The following is a 16320-nucleotide window of genomic DNA, read 5'->3' as shown; positions in this document are numbered from 1 at the left end:
CTGCACCGCAAACATTTATCGTTGCTACACCTGAGAGGTTGGTGCTTAAGGTGTCGTTGGGAAAACCGGCATCTTCAACCATGCTGGTGGTGACGCCTGCTGAAGGAGAGACATACAGCTAACGCTGGGTTTATTTTTCCTTGCACTGAATAATTTCCAGGGGCAAGCAGGGCTCCTGTTGTTCTTCCCCGCCTGCAAAGGAGCTGGAGGGGCCCGGGCAGCAGCGGAGCCTGAGGCCGGGTTTAACTGCGCTAAAAGCAGGCAGCGCTGAGCAGGCAAGCCCAGCCCTGAGGCGCTTTCACCCGCAGGCAGAGGGCGTGTGGGCTGCACCCATGTGCTGAGCATCTTTGGGCCGGTTCCGTGGCTGGCCTTAGCAGGGGATGGCACCGACGGGGCGTGCGGGAGTCGTGCCCAAACCGTGCATCCTCTACTGCCCGGGGCAGGGCAGCGAGTGCTTCTGTCTCGCCCGGTGGCTCCCTGGGGCTGGTGCAGCCCAGAGCTGCTGGCGGCTGCCTTGTGCTGCTACAACCGCCCGCTGATGTCACCTGCCGCCGGGGGATCGCAGGTTGCCCCGGGCTGCGGCAGCGAACCGCTCTCCTCCGTGGGCAGCCCTTTGTGCGCGGGGCACAGGCACGCAGGAGGCCTGGCTCCAAGCCCCAGCTCGGCCATGAAGGATCTGAGCGTGGAGCAGCAGCTCACAGTGAGTCCGGCTGCCCCGGGGCACTCAGGCTGCTTTGGGCACATGTGCCCTTCCCATCTACTGGGCAATCCCCTGCTGCGCCCGCAGACCCCTTCTGCGAGCCCCGTGCAGCTCCGCTGCAGAACTTACTCCAGCCTGGGGGCCTGTAAACAAATCCTCGGAGGGCTGAAAGCACTGGGTTGGACAAAGAAAACACCCTGCAGGAGACAGACCTGTGGATAGGAAACGCTAGCAGGTTTGCCCCTTGTTTTCTTCTGGAAGTCCTGGGATAAGACTTTTCCAAGGCAACTGAGCATCTGAGCTTTTCCATCTGAATTGAAATTGTGTGTTAATACATACTGAGTAGAAAGTAGGTAGGTTGCACTCATCAGAGTCCCAAGATTTTGGCATTTCTGTGTGGATCATGGGAATTTGCTGTTTTTTCAGTAATGATTGTGCACAGAGACAATTCTTTAATTAATCCTGCTCCCAAGTTTCCTGTGGTGTTTTTTTATATATATACATATATAATTTACAAAAATCTCTCTCACTCCTCAGACTTATTTTTGCCATGACCTTGTGTCAGAAACATGATTGCATCTGCAGAAATCTCTGCTTTGAGCTCTAAACCACATAGTAACTATTGCACGTCACAGGAATCTCTTCTGTAATAATGTGTAATAGCATATAAAATATTTTGAGTTCCCTTATAGTGCCAGTAAGCCCTTACTATGGAGTCTGATCCTTTGCCACATGCTTTCTTGTCTTCCGTTGGTGGCTACAAATAATTTTTTTAATGTTACCTGCTTTGGGATGTGAGCAGTTACAGACATGCAAGAGAGGCTTGTCAGTCTTACACCATTGCCTGCTCTGCATGAGGAGGAACTGCTATAGATTGGGACTGAGGCACTTTTGAAAATGTTACCCTGAGCTGTCCCTTAGGTAGGGTGAATCGGGATGACTGGCCTTGGCCCTGCACTTCGATAAAATCGGGACTGTCCTGATATTTAGCCCTTTGTCCTGCGTCCTGCCCGATGTATGATTGGGACGCCATTTGTCCCGTTATTCAGGTGAGGTGGGGGGTGAGGAGGCAAACGAGGCGGCTGGTGGGAGGGGGTTGAGGGGGCAGGCAGATGGTGAGGAGGAGAGCGGTGGGCGGGCAAATGGGGCACGCCGGACAGACGGTGAGGAGACTAGCGGGGAGGCAAGGTGGCGGGCAGGTGGGTGAGGAGGTGAGTGGGAGTGGGGTGAGGAGACGGGTGGGCGGATGGCGAGGAGAAGAGCAGCAGCATACGGAGGGGGCACGCTGGACGGATGGCGAGGAGACTAGTGGGGAGGCGAGCAGCGGGCGGACAGCGAGGAATGTGTGTGTGAAGAGGAGAGTGCTGGCTTGGTCGACAGCGAGGAGACTACCAGGAAGGCTGATTTGTCCTGGGCCCCGCACGCCCCTAGGGACGCCCCTCCCTGCTCAGTCCCATGAGACTTAATCTCCAAAGTCACATAGGAGCTTCTAAAATTTCACCCAAAGTCTTTTAGACTTGATGATAAAGGAACAATCTATTCCAGGTCCTCTATGAATATTAAAGATCCCACAGAGTTAGGGTGCAACTCCCTATATCCTGTTAATACTCATCTGAAAGTCAGCCTTACTTTCTTATTGCTAGAGTTTAAAGTGTTGTGTACCAGGTGATACTGGATGGTACCTGGAACTGCCTCTTGACTAGACTAAATCGACACTTGACTAGACTTGTTATTGTGGAAATAGATTTGGTTTTTGTATAAACTCTTTGTATGTGACTAGTGGGGCCTTATAGCAAGACTGTTTTGAAAATTGGTCACTCTTCAGATATGACACATTAGCCAAGTACTTTATATAGTGTTTCACTAGCATTAACTAATGTTAAATGCTACTGTTAGATAGTATTATTCCATTATACTGATGGAAAATGTACACGTAGCTGTTAAGGCCAACACTTTTAAGTGACCACTGAAGTTGCGTGTCCACCTTGGGATAACAAGACTGGTTCAGACATGCTGAGCACTCACAATTCCAGGTGAAATCACTGGGAACTACTAGTACTCAGCATCTCTGAAATCAGTCCCCAAGTGGGCCAGGTTGGCTGCCCAAAAACTGAGGAATTAGGGGCCACATTTGAAAATGTTGGATTAATTGAGCCAGAGGTTCCACAGTGAGTTAGTGGAAGAGCTGGGCTGAACCCATGTAGTATAGAAGAGAACCTAGTTTCTGTTTTGCATACACATGCCTGATCCACTACTACGCCATGTTGCCTCTCTATTTATTACTTTAGGTGTAAATTCGAAAACTCCAGTGCAGTGAACTACAGTCAAAGGTGCGCTATCAGGAGTCATTTGTGTTCTAATTAAAAGGATTCCTGTCCTTTTTTATATATTTTTAATTTCCATATTTATAATATTGTCTCCATTTGAAAATGTAGTTACATGATTGACGTTGACTGAAATATTTATGTTTAGAAGAACATGCTTGTAACTGGCACTTCATAATGGTTCCAATCCTGCAATGAACTCCAGACTTTGGTGGAATCCCATTGACTCCAGTGGGGTTCTGCACAGGTTAGGGGTCAATCTACACTTAACTCATCCTAGGATCAGGGTCATAGTGATTGTTACACAGGGATAAGCAACTGGGTATTGTGTTCTTCTGGCAGTAAACTTGGTACAATAAATGTATTTTGTGCAGTCCAGTTTAAGAGCTGATGTAAAGAGCTGCCCATAGGAAGCCATTTGCAGTCCACAACAACAAATTTATTAGACTTACAAAATCTCGGAACCATGCTACATATTATTGGACACGATCTTTTGCTACCTTATCTATGAACTATTTACATATAGTTATATATATACATACAGCTCTAGAGCTCTTTCATAATATATTCTACACAGTGTTTTATGGGCATGTGCACAGTGCAGTGTGTGGGACAACATAGCCATAGATTGCTATGGAGTTATGTATTGTTTATGGGTAACTAACAGTTTACTACAGACCCAAGCTGCCGAGTTCAGATCTAGAATATTTCCAAAGTTCAGGGGTGCTTAGATCTGAGATTTTGATTTGGCCCCATCTCTCAACATTACACTAAGCAAAACATGATGTAATCTTAAACCTTTGTTAAATGTTTGCTGTGTCAGAGATATAGTGTCAATTGCATGTTGGGTAGCATTTTCTCCAGCTGTTTGAAAATAAAATATCTTTCCTAAGTGTGTCGTCTTTGTTTTATTAATTTTTCTTCTCCCTGAGCTTTGGATAGTTAAAATGAGTGTGGCTGCAGCTGTTTATATGGCAGCATCATGATGTTAGCAGCAATATTCTAGGAAAAGGATTTGTAAGTCTGTTGCTCATTGTAGCTCCAGATGGGGATGCTAAAGAGCAAAAACCGTTGTGATTTTGTAGGTCCTGCAAAATGGCTAATTTCACCCATATGGTAGTGAAATTCAACAAATAAGAGATTTGTGCACTCCTCTTTGGTTTCTTCAGCTCATGTTTGTTTTAGTTTTAGCCCTTTTAAATATATAAAGTGGTGATAATTTTTTTTATGATGTTCAAATTCTAAGGCCAAAATGTACAAATCTGGGTGCTCACGCAACTTAAATTCCCTTACCCTGACACCACAAAGTAAATAACCTATCATTGTAATCAGTGTTTTGGGGACACAATAGAAACACAATGTGTCTAACAGCTCTGCAGCATCCAGAAACACTCCCACATCTGTGAATGGCGATGGTGTTGGTGGGCAGAGAAGTAAGCAAAACAGAATGGTCTTGGGTTTTGTTACTTTAGAAACAGAGCGGGTAGTAGGGAATTAGCACTTGTTGAAAGAAAAAGTGAAAATTATTGGGGAATTAAATATTTTAAGCTTCTGTGGTGGTTTAAAAAATCCTGGAGAATAAAAAGATCAATATAAAGTTATTCCAAGTAGGTGATCATGTCACTTGAACAGAGAGAATGACTCAGTGACGGATCAGTCTGAGCTGGCTGGGGGAGTATTTATAACCAGCGCAATTCCTGTGTCTGTGTGCAGGTGGCTCTTCGGATTTGTCCAATCAATGAAGCTGAGCTGGAGGAAAATGCTGCTATCATTGGGTGGGTGACCAGGTGAGGTTGGAGCAGAGCAGCATGGGTGAGTTTACAGCTGAGCTGGTAGCTAGTGGCTTCCTGGAAGGAGAACCCAGGTGCTTAAGTGTTGGTGCCTCTGTCATGATGAAGAACAAACACAGTGACTCACTTGAACATGGAAAGGGTTATGGGGAGTTAAAAGTTCTGCAAACCTGGGCAGTGGTTGTTAGGACAGCTACAAAATTTGCAGACCCCTGAGAAGTCCCCAGATTCCCAGGGCTGGGAGCTAGGAGGAAGGTAGGAGACTGAACTGCTTTCATGACATTTGTTTGGGGGGAAGGAAGGGAAAAAGAGGGGATTACCCTTGAGAGTGCTCCTACAGGAGTTGGTTCATTCTCAACCTGTGGGAGCTGCCTGCAGGGCTAGGTTCATGAAACTGCTCAGGAACTAAACCCTGGAGAATTCACCAGGACTGCTTGAAAGACATTATGTCCAAAGACAAAACTGTGAATTTTGGAAACTTTACAAACATAGGAATTACCAGATTGGTTCAGACCCAAGATCAATCTAGTCCAGTATCCTGTTTCCAACAATGTTCAATAGCAGCACTTTCAGAGGAAGACTCAAGAAAGCTCGCATTAGGCAGATGTGGGATAATTTCCCTCCTGCATCAGGTCTCCAGATCCCTAGTAGTTAGAGATTGGTTTAAGCCAGGCGTTCTCAAACTTCATTGTACCACAACACCTTTCTGATAACAAAAATTATTATGCAACCGCAGCCAGGGGGACTGAATTGAAGCCTGAGCTTGCACAGGCCCCGCCACCCCAGGTTGGGGACAAAGCTGAAGCTTGAGCCCCACTGTCCTGGGCGGGGGGCCTGTAGCCTGAGCCCCGCCAACCAAGGCAGTGTGGGGCTCAAGCTTCGATCCCAGGCCCCAGCAAGTCTAATGCCACTCGTGGCGACGCCATTAAAACGGGGTTGTGACCCATTTTGGAGTCGCAACCCACAGTTCAGGAACTGCTGCTTTTAAACCGAATGCTTCATGGTTTATATTCCTTCTAAAATTTATGTTAACATGATCTGTTGTAACACTGGATGTTCTTGATATCCATAGAAATGTTCAATCTCTTTCTGAATCTCGTTAAATGCTTTGTCTCAACAACATCCTGTGGCAATGAGTTCCACAGTTTCAGCCCATATTGTGTGGGGAAAAAAATGTCCTTTGATCAGTTTTGAATTTGCCATCTTTTAATTTAATGGAATGTCCCATTGTTTGTGTTATGAGAAGAGAGAAAAGAAGCTCCCCATCTACCTTCTATAGGTTATTCATTATTATATAGACTTTCGTCATGTCCCCTTGTATTCATCATCACTTTTCTAAGGAAAACAATCCCATTCTTTTCAATCTCTCTTCATATGAAATTTTCTTCAGGTCCCTAATCAGTTTCATCAGCTTTTGTTGAAACCCCTCTAATTCTGCAATAGCCTCGCAGAGATGGGGTGACCAGTACTGCACACAGTATTCCAGATGAGCAGACCTTAGATCGGTGTCATGTGGGAACAATGAACTGCTGTGAAACATGCAGGCTGTCTTTTGCATCATAAAGAAGCGAAAAGGGAACAAATCTATTTTTCCCTGTACAAATTCTTACAAGCATGGTTTCCATTTACTGAGTTATTTGTGGAACATCATTCTTTAAAGGCCATCAAGCTGGCTTGATAACAAACTTTATTTTTGTATAGCTTATTTAGAGATCACCTCACCAGCCCTGAGCTCTATTTTCCTCCAGTGGACAGGGAAGGATTCAGATATTGCATTGGTTTAAGGATCATTTTTACCCCGGAGAATCTCTCTCTCTTAGTCATGAAAATTACTGTAACAAATGAAGTGAACATGGGTTCTTTGGCAGTTGAATATCCTTGGTGGTTTCTTAGATAACGTTACTATTCTAATCTCAAGTATAGTTTACTTGGAGCCATTTCCACCCATTCACTGATGGCTAAAACGAAATTGACAGTCTTATGCTTCAGCAGTTCAGTCCACCAGTGAATGGCTTATAATTTTGTGTATGTTTGCACAATGCCTGTCAATCAAACAAGGCATTAACCCTGGATGAATGACACTAACTTTTGTTTTTGCTATCTAATTAAAAATAAACTTTATAGTGAGGTGGAATATAAGATCCCATTCATGCACTGATCCCGATACCACATGAAATCAGTTGCAGGATTAGGGCCTAAAAGTATTACAGCCCACATTTCCAAAGAAAATGCCTAATATAAATTCTCTGTGCCCAGGTGCGTGGGTGGAATCCAATGTTAAATCACACAGACAGACACTCATGCATTTACCCACTTTGCATGTGCAACTACAGATTGTGGACACAAATCAGGAGGGTCTTTTGGGTATTTGCCCCCTAGATATTTACTATTTTCAATTCTTTTTTGTCTGCATAGCTCAGAAAAAATTGCTTTTCTCCAGCAAGTGAAATTGTGCAAGTAATTAGCCTGGGATGTTTACTGGATACTTTTGGAATTTTAGGCACAGGGAGGGGAATGGAAAACCCCGCCAAGCTCTTGAAGTGCCCAGACCAGCTACTGGGGATTTGCCCTACATCTTTCTTATCTAGTTACTAGTTAGACTGCAACACCTGTCCTCCCATCTCCCCAGGACTTATTTGAACATTCCAAACCTGTTAGCCGCTTCACACAGACACTTTTTGGGGAAGATCCACAGCTGGTATAAATAGTCATGGCTCTGTTGGAGGCAATGGAGCTATGACCTTCATTCCTTTTAGAACAACCTGCCAGACAAGGTTCCCTAAGGGCTCCCCCTGCATGTGGAATGATACCTCTGTCTGACGTCCAGCATGGACAAGATTCAGTCCGCAGCTTTAAAATAAAAATGTCGCTGCATTAAATTCCAATAACTTACAGTCCCGTGGGGAGAGAAATAGGAGAATGGGAGCTTTATACCATTGGGAAGGGGAAATTCCAGTTTTCCAGTAGGTTACAGCCCCTTCTAGCCCTCGAAGGGCCTGAGGTTCTGGACTTTAGAACAGTGATATTTATTTAAAGCAAATCTATATTAGGTCATTTTTTGAAGATTTTACATTTATGAATTTTAATTTTTCTCTCCCTCGGAACCCGCACAGCCAATTCCTGCTAAGGTGCCTGGCTTTACAGGTAGAGGGATACAAAAAAGAGTTCCAATGCATTTTTATAAAGAATTTTCCCTTAACATATTTAACATATAGCTAATGATCTGTCATGTTGTATTTGGCATCTACGCTATGGTGTGATATGAAGACTTTATCAGCACTTGTTCGGGATGGTCTGTATTACACACATGGTCTCGGTTCTTGTGAGTAATGCAGTCATCTCAGATGAGTGGCGACAGACCCTTTATACTTCCCTGCAGAGTATTCCCTTATATCAGCGGTTCTCAAACTTTAGCAACTCAAGGACCCCTATTTTGATTTAAAATTTTTGCGCCCCCCCCCAGCTCAGCCCCAGGGCCCGCCCCCACTCCACTCCTTCCCTCAAGCCCCCTCTCCTGCCTCTCCTCTTCCATCCTCTTTCCCCCTGCTCCCCCGAGTGCATCACTCCTCCCCCTCCCTCCCAGCGCCTCCTGCACGCCCCTGAACATGTTCCCCAGAATGCAGGAGGCACTGAGAGGGAGGAGTTGATCAGAAGGGCCGGCAGTTCCCCTGGTGTTACCCTTGCGGACCCCCAGGGGTCTGTGGACACCAGTTTGAGAAACGCTGCCTTATATGATATTATAATTAGTATATTGTATATTTATGAAAATATATTGTGTGTATGTGTGAGAGAGAGAATGCAGTGTGCGTGTGTCCTCATCTATTCTCTCTGTCGTATGTGACTTCCATATCTGTGGTTATATTCTAATAAAGTATCTTTTGTAAAAAGTGTCGGTGGTGGACTGAGGACTGTAGTAGAACTGAACGCTGCCACTTCTCGTGTGTTCTGAATGCTAAGAAATAAAGCAGAGTTACACTGCAACCTACCAGCAAGAGTATTTGTGTTTTTATCTAACTTTTCTGTGTGTATGCTGAAAACATAACAGTCCGCTGGAGCATGGATGGCACTAGCGAGGACGTGATCACAAATAGTATTTTCATCTTTGTTCCACTGATGCAAAGACTCTAGCTGAAACGTTCCCAATTCAAAATCTAAGAAAATAATCAAACTTTATTTTTGGACCCTGACACACCGCACGCATCTTTAGATACTTTAGCAAGATGTTAGCCGTTTTGATGATTTGGCAAAATTATTTTGTTCTGTGGAGACAGAAATGATTTTGGAGCCCACAGAATTTGTAAAGAGAAAATGAAATGTGCTGAGTGAACCGTAGAGAACGAGAGAGGAATGTTGTGGTAAGTTTAGACATGGCGTACTTGTGTTAGGTCAGGCATAACAATATTTTCCAGCTAAGACCTACGCTCTTTCTGACTGACTAGGAGGAGGTGTACGTGTCCACGACCAAAAACTTGGTAGAAGGAGTCATTTCTGGGTACAACACAACCATTTTTGCATATGGCCCAACAGGTAACATAAATATTATACCACAGAGGGAGCAATAGCGGCATGGACTGGATTTGGAACCGGGATAGGGCAGCGATAAGTATAGGGACTTGATCTGAAGTAACAAGGCCAATTAGTTGATCACGTTAGAACAGAGCAATAAAAATACCATTCTGGCTGCGAGATGTGAATCTTTATTTTAAAAGTTAAAGGGACAGCAGAGCTGTAGTAACTTTGAAAATAGATTTAACATTGGAGAGAAATCTTTCCTTTTAAAAAAGGGTGGGGGAGGGAAAGAGGGCTTCTCTATGCAAAGCTGAGTCTCTGTGATGATCACACAGGAGGGCAGATCTGGCTGCTGATAAACTGCCGTGGATTACATTAGAAGATAATTTTTCTCTGGAAGTTGATCTGTGCTGCTCTTCCCTGTATCTTTCACAGGGGCAGGGAAAACCTACACTGTGCTAGGGACAGACTGTGATCCTGGGATCTACATCCGCACCCTAAATGACCTCTCTAAAGCCATTGAGGCAACCAGTGACAACATGGATTACACCGTCTCCATGTCGTACCTAGAGGTGAGGTGTCTTTGTTTTGTCATCTGGACCAATTCTGTGTAGAAGATGCTTTAAAAGAATAGCTTAGAGACACTCCTGCTGGGAGAAGCTATAAATCTAGGAGCCAGGGCTCCTGCATTCATTCCCCTATGGTGACTCCTACCTTGGGTCTAGAATTCTTGTTTCTTTTTTTTAATTATTATTATTCTAATGCATAACACGCTGGCTAAATGTGACATTTCTCCCTAGAGAGCTTGGCTCACGTAGAGGATAAGAACCTACTACTTTTACCGGCTAATAATTATGCCTCTGGTTTAAGTGGTAAAAGCCTGCGCTGGTGCTGATGATCCCAGGCTCATTCCTGACTGGCGACTCACGGTGGGGGTAGTGACAAATGCATTGCACTCACCCTGTGTATAAATTTAAGATACATAAAGGAGTTGATAAATGGCTTTTTGCCTCATACCACTTTTGCTTTTCACTTTTGTTACAGGGAGTATATCTGCTATTATTTCTGTGACAGCTCTCACCGGTAACAGGCATTTGAGTGGTTTCCTCAGTCATCCATTCATGTTATCTCTGTTATCTCCTGTGTCAGCCATGCACTGGAGTGGGGCTCAGCCTCTCCTCTCCAGGGAAATACAAAAAGTACAAAGCCAATGTAATGCACGATATATTTTAATCCTTATTATTGACCTAAGGACAAAGGAGTGCAAACATACAAACGTCCTTTGCCTTTCTCTTCCTCCTTCAGATTTATAACAAAGTGATCCGTGACCTCCTGAATCCATCCACTGGATTCCTAGACCTCAGAGAGGATGCTAGGGGTAGCATCCAGATAGCAGGAATTACTGAAGTCTCCACTACAAATGCACAGGAGGTAAATCTGAAAGAAATTCCAGAGGGAGGGAGATGTTCAGTGCACTAGAATAATGATATTTTAAGAGGCTCTTGCATCTAAATATTGGCATAGCCTTCCTTGGTGTAAGACATCTCACGTAACAGGATCCTATGGGGACTTACTTAATGAAGTGAGTTGCTCAGAAAGGACTAATCAGGCAGGCACAAGAATAGTAGAAACCAGGATGAAATCTGTAGCTAAGCAGTAAAGATCAGCTATATGGGTCAGGTATGTTTACACAGCAAAGAAAAACCCATGTCTGGCCCATGCCAGCCGACTCGGGCTGCAGAGCTCGGGCTGTGGGGCTGTTCCATTGCTGTGTAGACTTCTGAGCTCTGGGACTCTCTCACCTCGCAGGGTCCTGGAGCCAAGGCTCCAGCCTGAGCATGGAAGTCTACATGGGAATAAAACAGCCCCAACAGCCCAAGCCCCACAAGCCTGAGTCAGCTAGCACGGGCCAGCCGTGGGTGTTTCGTTTCTGTGTAGACATACCCTAAGTGACTGCCAGTTTTCTGAAAGGATAGGAATGCCAGGACCTGTGTTCACAAGCCCTGTTAAACAAAATTATTTATAGGTAGAAAGGAGATAACTGAAACGTGCTTTTGTAATTCACTGATATGTACTGTGAGGTAAGTTATGCTAGGACTTTAACCTGACCTTTGATCTGCAGTTTTTCTAAGGTTATATAATGCTACCAGGGTAGGGAGCATCATGTTATTGTATTCTATTATGTCATGCAGTGTTGTTTTGTGTTCAATGTGAGATAACATGCCAAGGCACCATGCATCCCAGGAGAACGTACCTCAGCCCATTGTAAAGCCTCCTAAAGTGAAACCCCAATAATTATACAATTCTTTGTCAATGAGCCAGGTCATGGTCCCAGTGAGGTCAAAGGCAAAACTCCCATCAACTTCAGTGAGACCCGAACTTGGTCCAATGCCGGCAGACACGCGGGATGGTTTATTTTGTTTACTTACTCATTGTAACCCCTCTCGGGTACTGTCATTGATGGAGAGAGTTGTACCATTACCTGAGCAGGTCTTTAAACTTCTGCATATTTTTCTGCATTGTTTAGATCACGCCGCTGTTAACAAAAGGAAACAAAGAACGCACTCAGGAGCCTACCGCTGCCAGCAAGTCATCTTCCCGCTCACGTGCAGTCCTCCAGGTCACAGTGAAACAGAAGTGTCGGGCGAAGAATATTAAAGAGGACGTGCGAGTGGGGAAGCTTTTCACGGTCGACTTGGCTGGTTCTGAGAGAGCACCCCAGGTACAACTTGTAGTTCTTCAGCCTTAGTTCTTTGGCATGTCATGAAATGAGTAGATATGAAAAAGCTCACACAGTGTGTGTGTGTATTTTACTTTCCTGGAAAACATGACTGCATGAGTATTTGACATTTTAAAACCATTGTGACTACAACATTTCAATTCAGGTGATGTGGGCCATGTATTTTTTTTAGTGCAGGAATTAACTAAATGCATTTAAACTTTGTCCTTTGTGTGTTGTTGACGTGTAGGCCCGTACAAAGACAGCTATGAATATTTTTTTCATAGACTGCATAGAGGAAATACAGATAGGAAATGCAGGAGATCAGAGCCAGAATGTTTCATCTGAGTGCATGATTCAATGCAAAATGTGAGAATTTGAAAATGATACCTAAAACCAGTGGCAGCTATTTAGAAAGAGGAGGAATGGTAGATTGGTGTCATTGATGAAGAGAGTATGGATAAGTAGGTAGCTGGAAGGACAAAAAGGGATGGAAGCCAGAATAAATAGAACCTACGTGGAACACTGGATTGCAGGAAGGAAGAGAAGATAGAAAAGAGGATAGAAGACAATGAATTATTGGAAGGATAGACATGTTGAATACTGCATAGGTGGACCGGTGCTAGAAGACAGAAAGGATGGATGTGCAAGACTGGTATGCAGTCTGTCTGAAAGACGGATGAACTCTTAGGCAAAGGGCTCAGAATGGTAGATGGACATCAAAAGGAAAGTGAAAATGTATTGATTAAATATGGAACTGGGTGAGAAAGAGGTGGACAAGCAGGCAGGAGAATTGAAGGCGTTGATCGCCACTTCTTGATACTGTTCATTACCACTTGATGGGGGATAAGTGATATTTAGATGGATGGAAGGAGATACTGAAGGAGAGGTGGCCAGATCTTTGATTAGAGCAAAGCACTGACACTTTGCAGTACTAAAGGCCACCATGACAATTTGCCAAGAGCCCAAGGACTGCACTAAACATGTATGTAAATGTACATGAAATTTTAAAATAGAAAACAACTAGACATATAACAAGCTGTGCAATTGGCAGGATGTACAAAACACACTACACACCATGGCATTTGCCTGTAATTTCCTGAAAGATGAATATAAATCTGTTGCTATTTGAATTAATCAGCAGTAAAAATCTACAAACGGTTAGCTTTGTCCTCACCCTGAAAATGTGTGATGAGGCTGGTGATGGTCCTTGGCTTAAGGCTCCAGGGACTAAATGCAGCATCCAGGTCATGGCTTGGACTCCTCTTGGTTGAAGGGAAAGTTTACAAATCAGTGGGAGGGTCAATGACAAGAAGGGTGGGATAAGCAGATGGCTGGATGCCATCAAGGCACTATATTTGGTTGGACTCAGGAGACCTGGGTTCTATTCTTGGCTCACCCACTGGCCTGCTGGTGACCTTGGACAAGTCACTTCACCTCTCTGTGCCTTAGTTTTCCCATCTGTAAAATGGGTAGCATGTTGTTGACCTCTTTTGTGAAGCGCTTTGAGATCTACTGATGACAAATGCTAAACAAGTTAGGCATTATTATTATATATCAACAGAGATACACAGAAATGATTGGCAGCTGAGGAGACCAGTATTGGACTGAATGGATGGAAAGATGTTTCCACAGAAAGATGTTAGATCTTCTATGTTTGCAACCCCAATTGCAGAAAACAAGTCATGGGAGGGTGATTTTTAGTTTACTGCAAAACATCTAATGGAGGCTGTGGGCCAGATTCAGTTCTGTTGTGAGATTTCAATGGACTCTGTACCCACTTATGTCAGAGCTGACTGGTCCTGGTTTCCACGTAGATTTGTGAGTGAAGCTGATGCTTTGAAATGCAGATCCTGATGTTAATGTTGCATGGGTGAATTCATTCCCACAGTACAACTCTGTCTTTCTGAAGTGACTTCTCTCCCTCTCCAAGCAGACTCAGAACTGAGGCAAGAGAATGAAGGAGGGAGCCCATATCAACCGCTCGTTGCTAGCTCTGGGGAACTGCATCAGTGCCTTGAGTGAGAAGGGAGGTAGTCAGGCCCAGTATGTCAATTTTCGAGACAGCAAACTCACACGCTTCTTGAAGGTACTGTTTGCAACTGGTTAGGAAGGTAATCGGTTGCTGGCTTGTATTGGTGCACAAGTCAGGTGGCACTTGAGAGCTGATCCTCATGTCCTGACCCCTTTATCCTTCTTAAGTTTAGGAAATCAGTCCAGGATCTTGTGTGGGATTTCAGATCCACCCAGTAATTTATTGTGACCACATTACCACAAAAAGAAGGGGTCAAGGTTTGGAAGTCCCGGACTGTGCTAGTGTGCTGTTACTGGTGACGGTGAACTTCAAAGGTGACTTGAGTAACCACGGCCATTTGGTGTATTTGTTTATGGATCCTAGGGTGCTTTCACTGCTTTGGGCATGAATCTCAGCCCAAGTACTTGGTGTTGATCCTACTGCTACAGCTGGTTGAAAAATATATTTAAACACACACACAATATTGAAAAAAAACAAACAACATTTAAAATAATGTGAAACGCTTCTGGTATTTTGATGGAAACAGATTTTCCAGCAAACATTCCCAGTTAGTCAAAAAAGCTGTTTGCTGAAAATGTTTTGACCAGCTTTTCCTATAGCCCTTAGTCGATATCCTCCACTGGAATCTAAATGAGCATTTTAATTAGTGTTTCTTTAAGGTCTGTATGTTTTCACTTAGTGTGTCTTTCCTGTTTCTTCCAAACATGCCTGGCCTCTGTTCTTTTAAAGCTAAACAGTGGAAATGTTGCATTCCTTTAGGACTCATTAGGGGGGAACAGCAGGACAGTTATGATTGCCCACATCAGTCCTGCCAGCATCTACTTTGAAGAATCTCGAACAACCTTGATCTATGCTTATCGAGCAAAAAACATCAAGACCAGGGTAAGCAAGCAGGCAATCCAAGAGCTCAATTGTGTAGACTAAAAGCATGCCATGGGGAGGGGAAGGTATGCTGGGGGGGAAAGGAGGATACAGCGCATGACAGGGGAGAGAGAGGGCAAGTGGTTTACACAGCATCCATGTTGGAAGGCTTGATGGGAGAGAGAACAAAGGCCGCCTGGTTGAAGGTGAAGAACACAGAAGAAAGCAGTGGGGAGAAGGCCTAACAATAAGGCAGGGAGTTAGTAACATGGCGAAAGGATGGGGAAGCAGGTGTAATGGAAAGGGAGAGGATAACGTACAGCGTACGGGTTGTGATGGAAGTAAGACAGCAATGTGTATGGCAAGAAGCAGTGGGTAGATACCATACTGGCTGAGAGGACAGCAGAAAGAAGTGGGTAGAGGGCAATGAGCAAGCAGAAAGGAGTGAATGGAGACAGAGAAAATGGAAGGCTGATGGGTGTGACAGAGGGAAAGGCCTGCGGGGTGAAGGTAGATCGACACTGATATACAAACACGTATCCCAGAGATTGAGGGTTCCTGAATCCCTTTCAGTGATCTAGGGCTCCTCTCCTAGGAAGGGATGTTTTATTTTACAGCCCTTGTGCTACGAAGTGACAGAGCAGGCTGTGGGATTAATGACCATGTGTGTTCTCACCACCAGGTAAAACGAAACCTGCTGAATGTCTCCTCTCACACTGCACAGTTCACCTGCATCATTTCACAGCTACGCAGGGAGATTGCGGGTCTGAAGGCAAAGACTGAAAATCAGGAATAGGAGAAGAGTGCAATCGGCTCTGACCTCAAGGACGTACAAGGTAGAGCTGGGGGTAGATGCTGGTCATGTCAAGGTTCCATTTCTGTCTATTGTGCCTCTTTGTAATCATCTTGTTTATTGGAGTGATTATCGTACGCCCTCCATACTGTCCCTTTCATGTGTCCTTTAAAGGCATTCCTGTAGACGGGCTCTAGCTTTTCCAGCTGCTGATCATATATTTGTAGCAAATCATTTTTTTATACAGTTATGATAGTATGGGTTCATCAAACTCTCCCCTCTAGTCTCCCTTTATCACATCTGAGTTGTCTTTGTCTCCTTTACAGAGGCTTTTTCAAGTCTTTTCCCTTGTCCCATCTTTACATGTACAGAGCTGACACATGGTGCTTTTAAAAAGGTGGAAGAGGCAGCAATGTCTAGTGGTCAGAGCAGAGAACTAGGAGTCAGGAAACCTGGATTCCATTCCAATCTTTACTACTGACTTGCTGTGTGACTCTGGGCAGACACTTAGCCTCTCTGTGTGTCAATTTCCTCCACTGGAAAATGAGGTTTATCTGCTTTTGAAAAGGGCTTTGAGATCCTGTGATGA

General features: G+C 44.4%; 1 pseudogene; it reads left to right on the top strand.

Moving 5' to 3' along the window:
• Positions 1-538: 538 nt before the first annotated feature.
• On the top strand, positions 539-15813 carry LOC144271400 (kinesin-like protein KIF19; annotated as a pseudogene).
• Positions 15814-16320: the final 507 nt, after the last annotated feature.

The sequence above is a fragment of the Eretmochelys imbricata genome, chromosome 10 (assembly GCF_965152235.1).
Source record: "Eretmochelys imbricata isolate rEreImb1 chromosome 10, rEreImb1.hap1, whole genome shotgun sequence".
In the NCBI taxonomy this organism is placed as follows: domain Eukaryota; kingdom Metazoa; phylum Chordata; order Testudines; family Cheloniidae; genus Eretmochelys; species Eretmochelys imbricata.
This window is presented reverse-complemented; position numbering and strand designations above follow the sequence as displayed.